This window comes from Dama dama, chromosome 33 (genome assembly GCF_033118175.1).
Source record: "Dama dama isolate Ldn47 chromosome 33, ASM3311817v1, whole genome shotgun sequence".
NCBI lineage: Eukaryota > Metazoa > Chordata > Mammalia > Artiodactyla > Cervidae > Dama > Dama dama.
Window position 1 is genome coordinate 69,010,558 of NC_083713.1, and position 12,054 is coordinate 69,022,611.

At 38.3% G+C, this 12,054-nt stretch overlaps 1 pseudogene; it reads left to right on the forward strand.

The window, feature by feature from the left end:
* The first annotated feature begins 10,308 nt into the window (after positions 1–10,308).
* On the forward strand, positions 10,309–11,617 carry LOC133050767 (mediator of RNA polymerase II transcription subunit 4-like; annotated as a pseudogene).
* The last annotated feature ends 437 nt before the right edge of the window (positions 11,618–12,054 follow it).

Consider the following 12,054-nt stretch of genomic DNA (forward strand, 5'->3'; position numbering starts at 1 on the left):
AAAGTCTGGAAATGATATTCAGCTTACTGATTAACAGACAGGGCTGACAAGTTTCAAATTCTATCCATGCTCCTAATCATGTCAACTTAACAACAGTTGTTTAATACCTGTTTGCTTCAGGTCTCTTATAGGTAAAGTTGATAAGTAATAAGCTACCAACTTTAAATTAAAATAAGCTTATCTTTCACATGTTGTAAGAAGACAATTGTTCTTACAGACATGCATCTCCATTTTCTAGGGATGTCAGAAGAAACTGACAATACATATGAGCAAATTTGGAAGAATAAATAGTAATGCAAATGTAAGTCAAACTACTGATTTTGTTGTCTCTCATCTATGGGGTAACTGATTTAAATTCAAAGACAGCACATCTAAAAGAGTTTACTCATTTCTTCTTTTAAGCCAAATTTCTGCATAAAAAAATCACTTGCTTTGTATGATTTTATCTGTTGTTGTTTAGTCGTGAAGTTGGGTTTGATTCTTTTGCAATCCCATGAACTATATATAGCCTGCCAGACTCCTCTGTCTATGGGATTTCTCAGGTAAAAATACTGGAGTTGGTTGCCATTTCCTTCTCTAGGGATCTTCCCAATTCAGGAATTGAACCCACATCTCCTGCATTGGCAGGTGGATTCTTTGCCACTGAGTCACCTGGGAAGCCCATGATTTTACCTAAATATTGCCTGTTCTGTTAGTCATGTTTATTTATTCAGTTTTCATCCAGAAATCTGGTGTGCTATCAAATATACCCCCTCACAGAGTCCACCTCAGTTCTCTCCTATTGTACGTACTGAAAATAATCTTACTATTTATTCCTTCAAAATTTACTTATCAATATCTCAAACAATAGCAATAATAATAAATTAGAAAGCATGTGATGAATTACCATGGAGTAAGACTTTAAAGTATCTGCACCATTTGGATTGGATTTTATAATAGTTGGTGTGGTAGGCAGAACAATGGTGCCATAAAAATGTCACACTCTAATCCCACAAATCTGTAAGTATGGTACATAACAAAGTGTCCTTTGAAGACGCAATTAAGGTTATAGACCTGAGATGGTGAGATTATCTTGGATCTTCCAGATGGTCTCAATGTAAGCACACAAATCCTTAAAGTCAGAGACCATTTCCTGGTTTTGGTGAGAGAGACATGATAGTGGAGGGAAAGACAGGAGAGATCCCAGTGAGAAACAGACTCAGTTCGCCATTGATGGGCTTACAGTGGAGGGAAGCTCATGAACCAAGGACTGTGTGTGCAGTTTCTAGAAACCAGGAATGTCCCTTAATTGACAGCCAACAAGGAATAGGAGACTCCATTCCTACAACCACAAGAAGGTAAATTCTAACAACAATTAGAATGAGTGAGGAAACAGTTTCTCTCCTAAACCTTGCAGAAGGGAGCAGTCTTGCTAACACCCTGGACAGCTGATCATCAGAAGTCTATTATGAAATTTATGTTTTCAAGTCTCTGAATATGTGGTGATTTATTATAGCAATAATAGGAAATACAGTTGACATTTAGCATACTCTATGATTTTATTATTTTTGTTATTTTGCTAGCTGCATTATTACTAATTAATTTAGAAAAGCCACGTGATATCTAGGACAACTCTTGGTCTTCAGTTTACATATGTAACCCATCCTGTGGATTGGTATCTGAGCTTTGCTATAGATGCTTCTTTTGAGATATTCACGGAAGTAGTGATTACACTAAAATTTACACTTTAAAGTGTAATTCTTAAAAATAAACCAAAGGAGATTGGAATTAACCTTGGAACAAGTGACTATTCTGGGGATGGAGATAACTTCAATGCCCAACCATATACAACTGTGAGCTAACTTTAAGAAGGCCATAAAGACTGTTTCTTTTAGAAAACTCTAGAGGATCCTCAAAAATTGGATTCCTTGATATATCTGCTGCCCTGAAAAAGTTAACCAATTCTGAAGACGGAATTAGACAGTTCAACAAGAACCATCATTCCCAACTGCTTTCTGGTCCACAGTGGCATTTAAGTTGGTGCCCGAAATATCACTTCGCTCATGCTTGATAGCATCATGTTGAGAACTTGGAGATGAGCTGTGCCCAGCAAACTAGAAAATGGCAAGTATGGGGCACGAGTGAGAACTTCCTTGGTCACTCTATCTAAATGGCAACCTTGGTCAAAACCCTTGATTACTCTGACTTACTACATCTTCCTCCTCAGCACATTCACAATATAATACATATGTAGTGAGGAGTTTGACACTATTTTTTGATGTTTGACTGCTGACAACTTTGAAACCTCACTGCTTCTCTTTTTCTCTTGTGCCCCACATCTGGGCAATGATAAGAAAGCTTGAGTGATCCCTCTAAACACAAGCAGGGGATTCAAATCATGCAAGCTCCTGCCCACACATGAAAACTCTTTGCCAGTCCTGACCCTTAACCACGACAAAAGTCCAGGCCACCTCCTTTCTATGCTCTCTCAAAACATTACAGACCTCCTTGAGACTCTTGTTCTGTTCTCCTTAGAGAATCCAATCATGTAATAGATCTTTTTACAGCCTCTTTGGGCATCCCAGGTGATACTAGTGGTGAAGAACCCACCTGCCAATGCAGAAGATGTTAGAGACGTGGGTAAGAGACATGAGTAAGACACGTGGGTTAAATCCCTGGATCTGGATCGGGAAGGTCCCTTGGAGTAGGGCATGGTAACCCACTGCAGTATTCTTGCCTGAAGAGTCCTATGGACAGAAGAGCCTGGAAGACTATGGTCCAAAGAGTCTCAAAGAGTCAGACATGACTGAAGTGACTTAGCCATATGCACAGCCTCTTTATGTGTGTGTAACAGCATCAGTCTCAATATCTCAACCAAATCTTGAGTGGAGTTTCCTCCAGACTTTGCAGGGTGATCATGTAAAATGTATTTACTAATTTATTTTCTGCTTTAACATTAAAATATAAGCCCCTTGAGGAAAAACAAAATGAAACATTCTCTGTGTTGTCCACTGCAACTAGAACAGCGTAGAGCGTGTATAAGGCACTCAATTTGCTGAGATTCTTGTGTGACTGTGTGTGTGTGTGAACTATTTCTTTCTTAGTAAGGTAAGTATTCAAGGAGCAAAAATAATTACCTTAATCATTCACTTATATTTTTGCAATGAAAAAATAAGAAAAATTAAAATGACTTCATAAAATCCCACCCTGCTTCCCCCCCAGAAAGCCAATACTGAAAGTCAACTATATCTAAGAACTAGAGTATAATGTCAAATAAGAGAAATGTGATTCTATTACAAATCTTCATCTATTTAGGAAATATTTTTTAAGCATTATGTTACAAGATTAGTATTTTAAGTACCAGGGTGCCTGTGATAAGACAGAGAAGTGTCTTGGTCTCATGGAGCTGAGAAGTACCATTCTAACATGCTTCTCTTTCCTGAAATGTGAGGTAATTAAATTTTGAACTCTGCCAACCTGAGACCCATGTTTAAATGTTAAGAAGCAATACCCTTCCTCAGTAATATTGCTTGCTTTTTATTCACTTGTTAATACCTTGTTGATCACTGAGGCAGAGACAAGTTTATCCCAATTTCCCTTCTTATTGAGTATGTAACAAGACTACATTCCCAGCACCTGGAAGGACAGACATGACTGAATTCAGTCCTAAACAGGAGGAAGAAGTAAATTGTAAGTTCCTTCCATGCCAAGCCTCAAAAATTATGCTGAAATATTCTTCCCTTTCCATCACCATCCTATAAACCATGAGTTTCAGATGATTTCATCATAGTACAAAGTGTCTGGACCAGCAGATCACTCTTTGGAGAAGAATCATTGAGTATAGTTCTCTAGTGAATGACTGTCAAAAGAGTGAGAAATAAAAATTTGTTAAGGTTATGTTAAATTTGTTATTTGTTATATTAAGGTGTTAAGATGTAGGGGATGATTATTACTGCAGCAGAGCCTGGACTAGACTAGCACATAAAGTAAATGAGATATTTATTCCTCTGCTTAGTCTAATACCTAATACAATTGTTGGCCATATTATCTCCAATGATATCTTCATGTCAGCAAGCATATTGACCACTTACTATTTTTGAGAATATTGTTAAGAACAACTAGTGCAGATATAAATGAAATTATTCAATCTTTACTCATTTTTAGACTGTTATATTAAAACATTAGTGAGGAGTGGTAAATAATTCAACTACCAATGAAGGAGATGCAAGAGATGCAGGTTTGATCCCTGGGTCAGGAAGATTCCCTGGAGTAGGAAATGACAACCTAGTCTAGTATTCCTGCCTGGGAAATTCCATGGACAGAGAAGCCTGGCGAGCGACAATCCATGTAACATTCCATGGGGTCATGAAGAGTCAGACAAAACTGAGTGAATGACAAGGCAGCACAGCAGTGTTGACTGGATTAACTGTTAAATTTGAGTGGATTAAAAGCTGGATATTTCAAAGAACAAATATCTATCACTTGATATTTCACCACATGACAGAGATGTAAAAATAAAGACACAACCTTAAATATTACTACTGCTCAGTCGGTTCCCTTCTCATTTGTCATTAGCTGCAGGGAACTGCCCTCTAAATGACTAATTAAGGCTGATGTCCTGAGGTACCCAGAACTCCTAAGTGATAATTACTTGAGATTAAAAGCCAAAGACCAACAAGCTTTTAAAGTGTTTAATGGGGCAAAGTAACAAGACTGATGTATGTGCATTCCTGGACTTGTCATAGTTATGGTCTTGAAAACATAGATGATTCTAGCTTCCTAGGGAGAGTATCACTTTCAACCCAAATATCATGAAGCTCATGGAGCCAGTAGGTCAACAGTTCTATTTCAGAAGAAGCACTTGAACAAAAGTCTGAAGCACCTGAAGTGACATCTCTTAAAAATGTGTCAATGAAAGTTTTCTCCATTAATTTTTACTTTAAATCCATAACATTTTCATGATTTCTTGGGGTTATTTTCATAAGTACATATTTTGGATTATGTTACACAACTTTGGAATAAGACTTGGCAGCCTTGTTACATCCTTGTTGTAACAGGGACAGGCTGATTGGAATATTTGATTTTTGGAAGATAGTTTGTCTCAAATATTAGGAATTGGAATTCAGAGATTCTACTGCATTTGTCTTCATAGTTTAACCTGAGACATAGGTTAACTGTTGGTGGTCATCTTCTACCTTGTCTCTGGAGAAAAAAGACCACAAATTAATAGGGACAGAATATTGAAGAAACATTAAGGGAGGAGTACAAATGATGGATTACACACTCCCACAGAAAAGGACACTAAAGTACAGCTATTTTGGTTTTGATTTCTAGTAATAGCTAGCTCTCTCTGAACCTGAATGTGGTGCAATGTCCATAAGGGTTTCTTGTTTTTTGATGTGGGGCATTATTGAAGTCCTTTTGCCTGTGAGGTATGTGGGATCTTATCTCCCTGACCAGGGATCAAACCCTCACCCGCTTCATGGGAAGGTGAAGCTTTAACCACTGGACTGCTAGAAAAGTACCCATATGGTATATACTTTTTTTTGTCTAAGTGTTGAAATAGGCTTTTGTTACCACTTGCACCACCAATAACAACAAAACACTAAGAAGTGAGAAGATTTTAAGTTAACAGGCATAATATCTAAGATTGTCTCATATCATTTTCTGACAGTGAAATGATCATTTAACTTCACTTATTATCTGCCATAGAGAAACTAGATACTGAGTATAAAATGAACAATAAGTAATCCTAGACACAAAGGAACACCTGTAATTGTTGTTGTTCAGTCACTAAGTCATGTCCTACTCTTTACAACCCCATGGACTGCAACATGCCAAGCTTCCCTCTCCTCCACCATCTCCCAGAGTTTGCTCAAGTTCATGTCCATTGAGTCGGTGATGCTATCTAACCATCTCCTCCTCTGCTGCCCTCTTCTCCTCTAGCCTTCAATCTTTCCCAGCATCAGGATCTTTTCCAATGAGCTGTCTCTTCCCATCAGGTGGCCAAACTATTGGAGTTTCAGCTCCAACATCAGTCCTTCCAATGAATGTTCAAGGTTGGTTTACTTTAGGAAATCAGGAAGGAACACCTAGTCAATAGTAAATCCATGGGGGAAAAAATCATGATTATTCATGATGGAATCAAGGTGACTTGGATGGATTAGTCATTAGAGACTGGAAACTAAAAGATGCACAATAGTTTATAACTTTTTCCTTAGTTCTTGTCCTGTTTAGTTCTTTGCAGTGAGTTTCCCCAGCAAAGGGAAAAGCAGCAACAAATATTACAATTTGGGAAGCTGCTTTCTAATTTCAGTGTTCAGCAATCACAGCACCAGCAGCAAGGAAATTGTTTGGGGAACATAATTTTTACAGGACATAACAGTACTATATGCTTTTCACAGTTTCCACTGATAACATTTGTGATACTTCAGGGGAAAGTGCAAACTTTTATAAAGCTACAAAACAGGCCTCTAAGGGGACTCATTTTAGCTCAGTTAATAAAAGGCTTCAGAGTATTTCAAGTTTAAAAAAAAAAAAGGCAGAGTGTGGCAATCAAGATAGGACAGTTCTTTCAAAATAAATTACCCTGGATCCCAGAAGAGGGGAGAAATGAAAATTGGCATCAATACATGAAGAACTTGTATGCAACTCCCAGAGTATTTTCTCTAAACTACTTCTTATTTAATTTTGTACTGGAGTTATATAGAGAAAAGTGAAAGAATTTTTTTCAGACTTATTGTTCCTTAACATTAGGTTGGGGTGATACATACAAAATGAAATCTAAAAGAAGGAAAGCAAAAGAAAAGGAGAAATTTTGGGAACAGCTATTGGAAATTCCACTTAAGCATTTCTCAGAAGAATGGTGTTACAATGAGAAGTCATAAAGGGAAAATAAAGTGCTATAATTTTCACTTTTGTTATGTAGGACATTATAGTTCATAAATATAACTTTGCAGTTGATTAAGAAAGACCTTAGACTAGAAATCATATAACTAGCTGTGAAAAAAAAAAAAAAAACTGGCAAGTTAAACAACTTTCCTGGGCTTTAGTTTTCATCTTTGTTAAATGGAAAACAGGAAATTCAAACTAACACTTTTACCTGAATTTGATCTTAATTATATTCAATAAAAATTTTGCATGCCTTATTTATAGTGGTAAGTGTTTCAAAATAGTTTATACAAGCTCCAAAAAATATTCTAGCCTTGGTAATACCATCATTAGATTATTTTTGAGGATTGAGATTTGGAATCATGTAATACAGTCAGAGTTAGAAACAGAATTCCAGAAATATTGGATATATTCTAAATATGACTCAAGTGAGGAGTTAATTTGAATTGTACCATTTTCTTCTAACATAAATCTGAATGTGAATAGTCTTAAAATATATCCCTGAAACAGAGAGGTATAAACCTATAAGCATACCTATAAAGGTATGTTTAAGGCTTCATAGACAGGGAAACTGAAAATTCAAATCTAATGTGTACAAGTTCAGTACTGTCTCATTTTACCAATCTTCTAATAATATATGGAGTAATGTCTGTAAAAATGTTTTCTGAAGTGAAAATAGTGCAAAAAGTATATGTATATTCTTTTAAGAATGTTTCAATAATTCAATCTTTTGATCAATTACTATTCTACACATACTTACTTGACGAGCACTGTGGTAGGATAAGGAACACATGATCAGAAGACAAAATTCCTTCCATGTTCCAGCAGTAACACATGAGTGAGTAAATAGAGAAAATAAATCCAAAATAATGTGGTATGAACTAGAGTAGAGGCATATTCTAGGTTCTATAGGAATAAAGAGGTATGAAACTGCCTAGACCTTTTGGTGGAAATAAAGGTAAAAGAGGATGTGTTGAAAGCTTCCCAAAGACGATGATTATTGACTTTCCCTTCTACTTTACTGAAGTTTAACTGACAAATAAAATTATATGTATTTAATGTATACAGTGGAATGTGTATACCTTGTGAAATGTTTACCACAATCAACACATCCATTACTTCATATGATTACCACATGTGTGTGTGTTTGTGTGTGTGTGCAGATGGTGAGATCTATACTCTTAACAAAATTTCAGTGTATAATACACAATACTATTTTTACCATACCGTCCGTCACATCCTCAGAAATGATCTCTTATAACTGAAAGTCTTTACCAATTTGTAGCCGAGGCAGCCAGAACCAAACTCAGGTTCAGTTGCTCTTTGCTCAAAAGTCAATGTTCAAGAGATAAAGGCTGGTGGAAGATGAAAGATGCTTTATTCAGGAAGCCAACATCCCGGGGATCCTGCAGACCAGAATCCAATACACTATTTTGCAGCTGCTGACCAGGTGGCAAGAGCTGTTAAAGGAAAGTTTTGATGATGTGCAGTGGGGGACTACTTGCAGAACAGCATAGTCAGTTCCAACAAGCATCTTGAAACTGGTCATGTGGTGGTCTGATTGGTGTCATCTTGATTGTGTTAAGCATAGCTAACCTTCAACCCCAGACTTAATTTATTCCCATTTCCTTGAGGCCAGTTCTTGGAATTACACAAGCTATCGCCTCAAGATGGAGCAACTTATGTCCCAGCTGCATCAGGTCGTAGCTTTTCCCTCAGGTGGTTGCTGTAGTATCTGCAGAACACTCAGTATATGCCCGGATTCTGTCATCTACGTCCTTAAGGGAGAAACTAAAGACTGTGTGGCTCTATGACCCTAGTCATGAACTGCTTCAGGCTGCTCTTCTATGACTCAGGGAAGGCCTGGAGAGACGACAGCTCTTCTACAAACAGGAGACAGGGGGCACAGAAGCGTTTTTGTATCTGGAAGGGCCCCAGGGGGTCCTGAGCAGTTTCACTTTGAACAACATCTCCCCATTTCCCCCCCCTTCCGCCTCGTAGCAAGCTGAATTATGCTAAACGGAATAAACCGGACAAACACTGTATGAGTGTCATACAAAATACCATGCAATGGCCAGAGAGTAAAGCCAAGTTCCAAGTATGGGTGATTCTCTTTTATCTGTTGCTTTTTTCTAAGCTAAGCATGCCAGGCATACCCAGACTTATTATTCCTCTTATAATTCTTAACTCTCTGACAAGATAAGTCACCCATCCCCTAGTATCAGAGTTTAAGTGTTGTTTTGACCTATTTCATGTGTTCACTTTCCTCTAGGTAGATAATTCAAACCAGAGATATTGCAGTATATCCACACATCTTAGATTAAGGGCAAAAGAGTAGATATTAGTGTATCAGAGAGCTGTGAGACGAGTTGCACATATAGTGTCCAGTATAATCTTTTGCAGAGTCAGGATACATAAACAGCGTATAATCCGGGACTTCCCTGGTGGGTCAGTGGTGAAGAATCTGCCTTCTAATGCAGGGGATGCAGGTTTAATCCCTGGTGAGGGAACTAAGATCGCATGCACGTGGACAAAGTTCTCTCCTTGACACCCTAGCCAGCCCTCTGGCCTAACCCCTGAACACACCCCTACCTTGGCGCCATATAAGGAACCAGCTCACCCTCCATGCCCCCTTAGGGAGCCATGCAGAAAGCCTGTGAGTGGCTAAAACCTGACAGAGCTAAATAAATACATTTTAAAAGCAGTGTATAAAGTCCGAAACAGAAATCACAGGAAAGTTGCAGTTAAACCGAAACTGACAAAGGAGACTCTGAAAGCAGAATCACTACAGAGTAACTGTTAATAAACTAATAAGGGTGTCAGCCTCTAGTTTCCTCTGACATGTCTTCCTTAAGTGATACCGAAGAAGAATCCTGAAGTAAGATTCAATCAGCAGGATTTCCCTCCCACAGTATAAACTCTGCTGGCTAGGATGTGGGGGAGGTGATAATGGCTCATTTCTGCATCCGACTCTCTGCAACCTCATGGACTGTATCCCACGGGGCTCCTCTGTCTGCAGAATTCTCTGACAAGAATACTAGATTGGGTAGACATTCCCTTCTCGAGGGGATCTTCCCAACCCAAGGATCGAACCCAGGTCTCCCGCATTGCAGGCAGATTCTTTACTGTCTGAGTCTGGCATGAGTGCTAAAGTTAAGGGGAAATGCTCAAATTCTTTTGTGGATATTGGTGTACAATAATCATCATGATATGAAACTGTTCATCCAAATTATTAGGACAGTCAAAAAGATAATTTGTCTTTTGCACACACACACACAAAAATAAACAGAATGAAAAGGCGATTGACAGAATGGGAGAAAACGTTTGTAAATCATACATCAGATAAAGGACTAATAGCCAGAATATATAAACAACTCTCAAAACTCAACAAAAAGTCAAATTGAAGAACAAAGAGACAGACGCTGGTCTGTGGGCAGCATGGCGGCGGCATCGAGCGGCGAGAAGAAGGAGCGGCCGGGCGGCGGCTTAGGAGCTGCCGGCGGTAATAGCACTCGAGAGCGGCTGCTGTCAGCGCTGGAAGATCTGGAGGTCTTGTCGAGAGAACCTATAGAAATGCTGGCAATTTCGAGAAACCAAAAGTTGCTACAGTCTGGAGAGGAGAACCAGGTCCTGGAGTTGTTAATTCACAGAGATGGGGAATTTCAGGAACTAATGAAATTGGCATTTAATCAGGGAAAAATCCATCATGAAATGCAAGTTTTAGAAAAAGAAGTAGAAAAGAGAGACAGTGATATTCAGCAACTACAAAAACAGCTAAAGGAAGCAGAACAGATACTGGCAACAGCTGTTTACCAAGCAAAAGAAAAACTCAAGTCAATAGAAAAAGCAAGAAAAGGTGCTATTTCCTCTGAAGAAATGATTAAGTATGCACGTAGGATTAGTGCAAGTAATGCTGTGTGTGCCCACTGACCTGGGTCCCAGGGGACCCACGGAGACCATACCCAACTGATTTGGAGATGAGAAGTGGATTACTGGGTCAGATGAACAATCCTTCCACTAATGGAGTAAATGGTCATCTCCCAGGAGACGCACTTGCAGCGGGCAGACTGCCAGATGTCCTTGCTCCGCAGTACCCCTGGCAGTCAAATGACATGGCGATAAATATGTTGCCACCAAACCACAGTCATGACTTTCTGTTGGAACCTCCAGGGCACAACAAAGAAAACGAGGACGATGTAGAGGTTATGTCAACGGACTCCTCAAGCAGCAGCAGCGACTCTGATTAGAAACCGTAAGACGAAAAGCACACAGAATTGAATACTATAGAAATCTGTTTCTTAAATGGCAATGTGGAAAGCTAGCCAGGTGATGTTGGCTGTAGAATTGTTCTGCCCATTAAAAATCATAGTGGACTTTTTTTTTAAAGCCAAAAATTAGGTTTCAGTTCTAAACCACTAGGTTAATACTTAAAGAAAAATCACATTTTACTGTTGGGGTAAAGCTTTTTCAGTTCAATGCTGTCTTACCTTGTTCTGTTCCAATTGTGTTGGACTTGTGCATAGTACTGGAAATAAGATTTGAGGGAAATGACCCATGTACCTATCATTAATAGGCCTCCTGCTGTTATTTAGAAAAGCATAAACAAGAGCAGCTGATCACTCAGTGTGCATTATATAACAGAAACCCTCATCTGAAAGTAAAGGCTATTACTTTTTGTCACAGGAAGAGGAGACATCATCTCAATTTATACTCTTTGTAATTATTGTATTTTTTTGTAAATAAACTAATTTTTGTTTGTAAAAAAAAAAAAAGAAAAAGAAAGAGACAAAGGAATAGATATTTCTTCATTAAAGATATACAATTGATGGATAAGCATATAAAATGTGTTTAAAATAAAGATAAAAGGCAAATCACAGCAAGATGTTATATCATATTCATTAGGATGGCTATCAGAAAAATAAATAAATAAGTAAAATAACAAGTGTTTGTGAGAATGTAGAGAAATTGGAACACTTAGGCATTATTGGTGGGAATATAAAATGGTGCAGCTCCTATAGAAAAGAGTAGAACTGATTCTGAAAAAAATTAAAACTACTATAGGATTGCCTGGTAGCTGATTCCCTGGTGGCTTAGACACTAAAGAATCGGCCTGTATTGTGGGAGACCCGGGTTTGATCCCTGGGTTGGAACGATCCCCTGGAGAAGGGAATGGCAACCCACTCC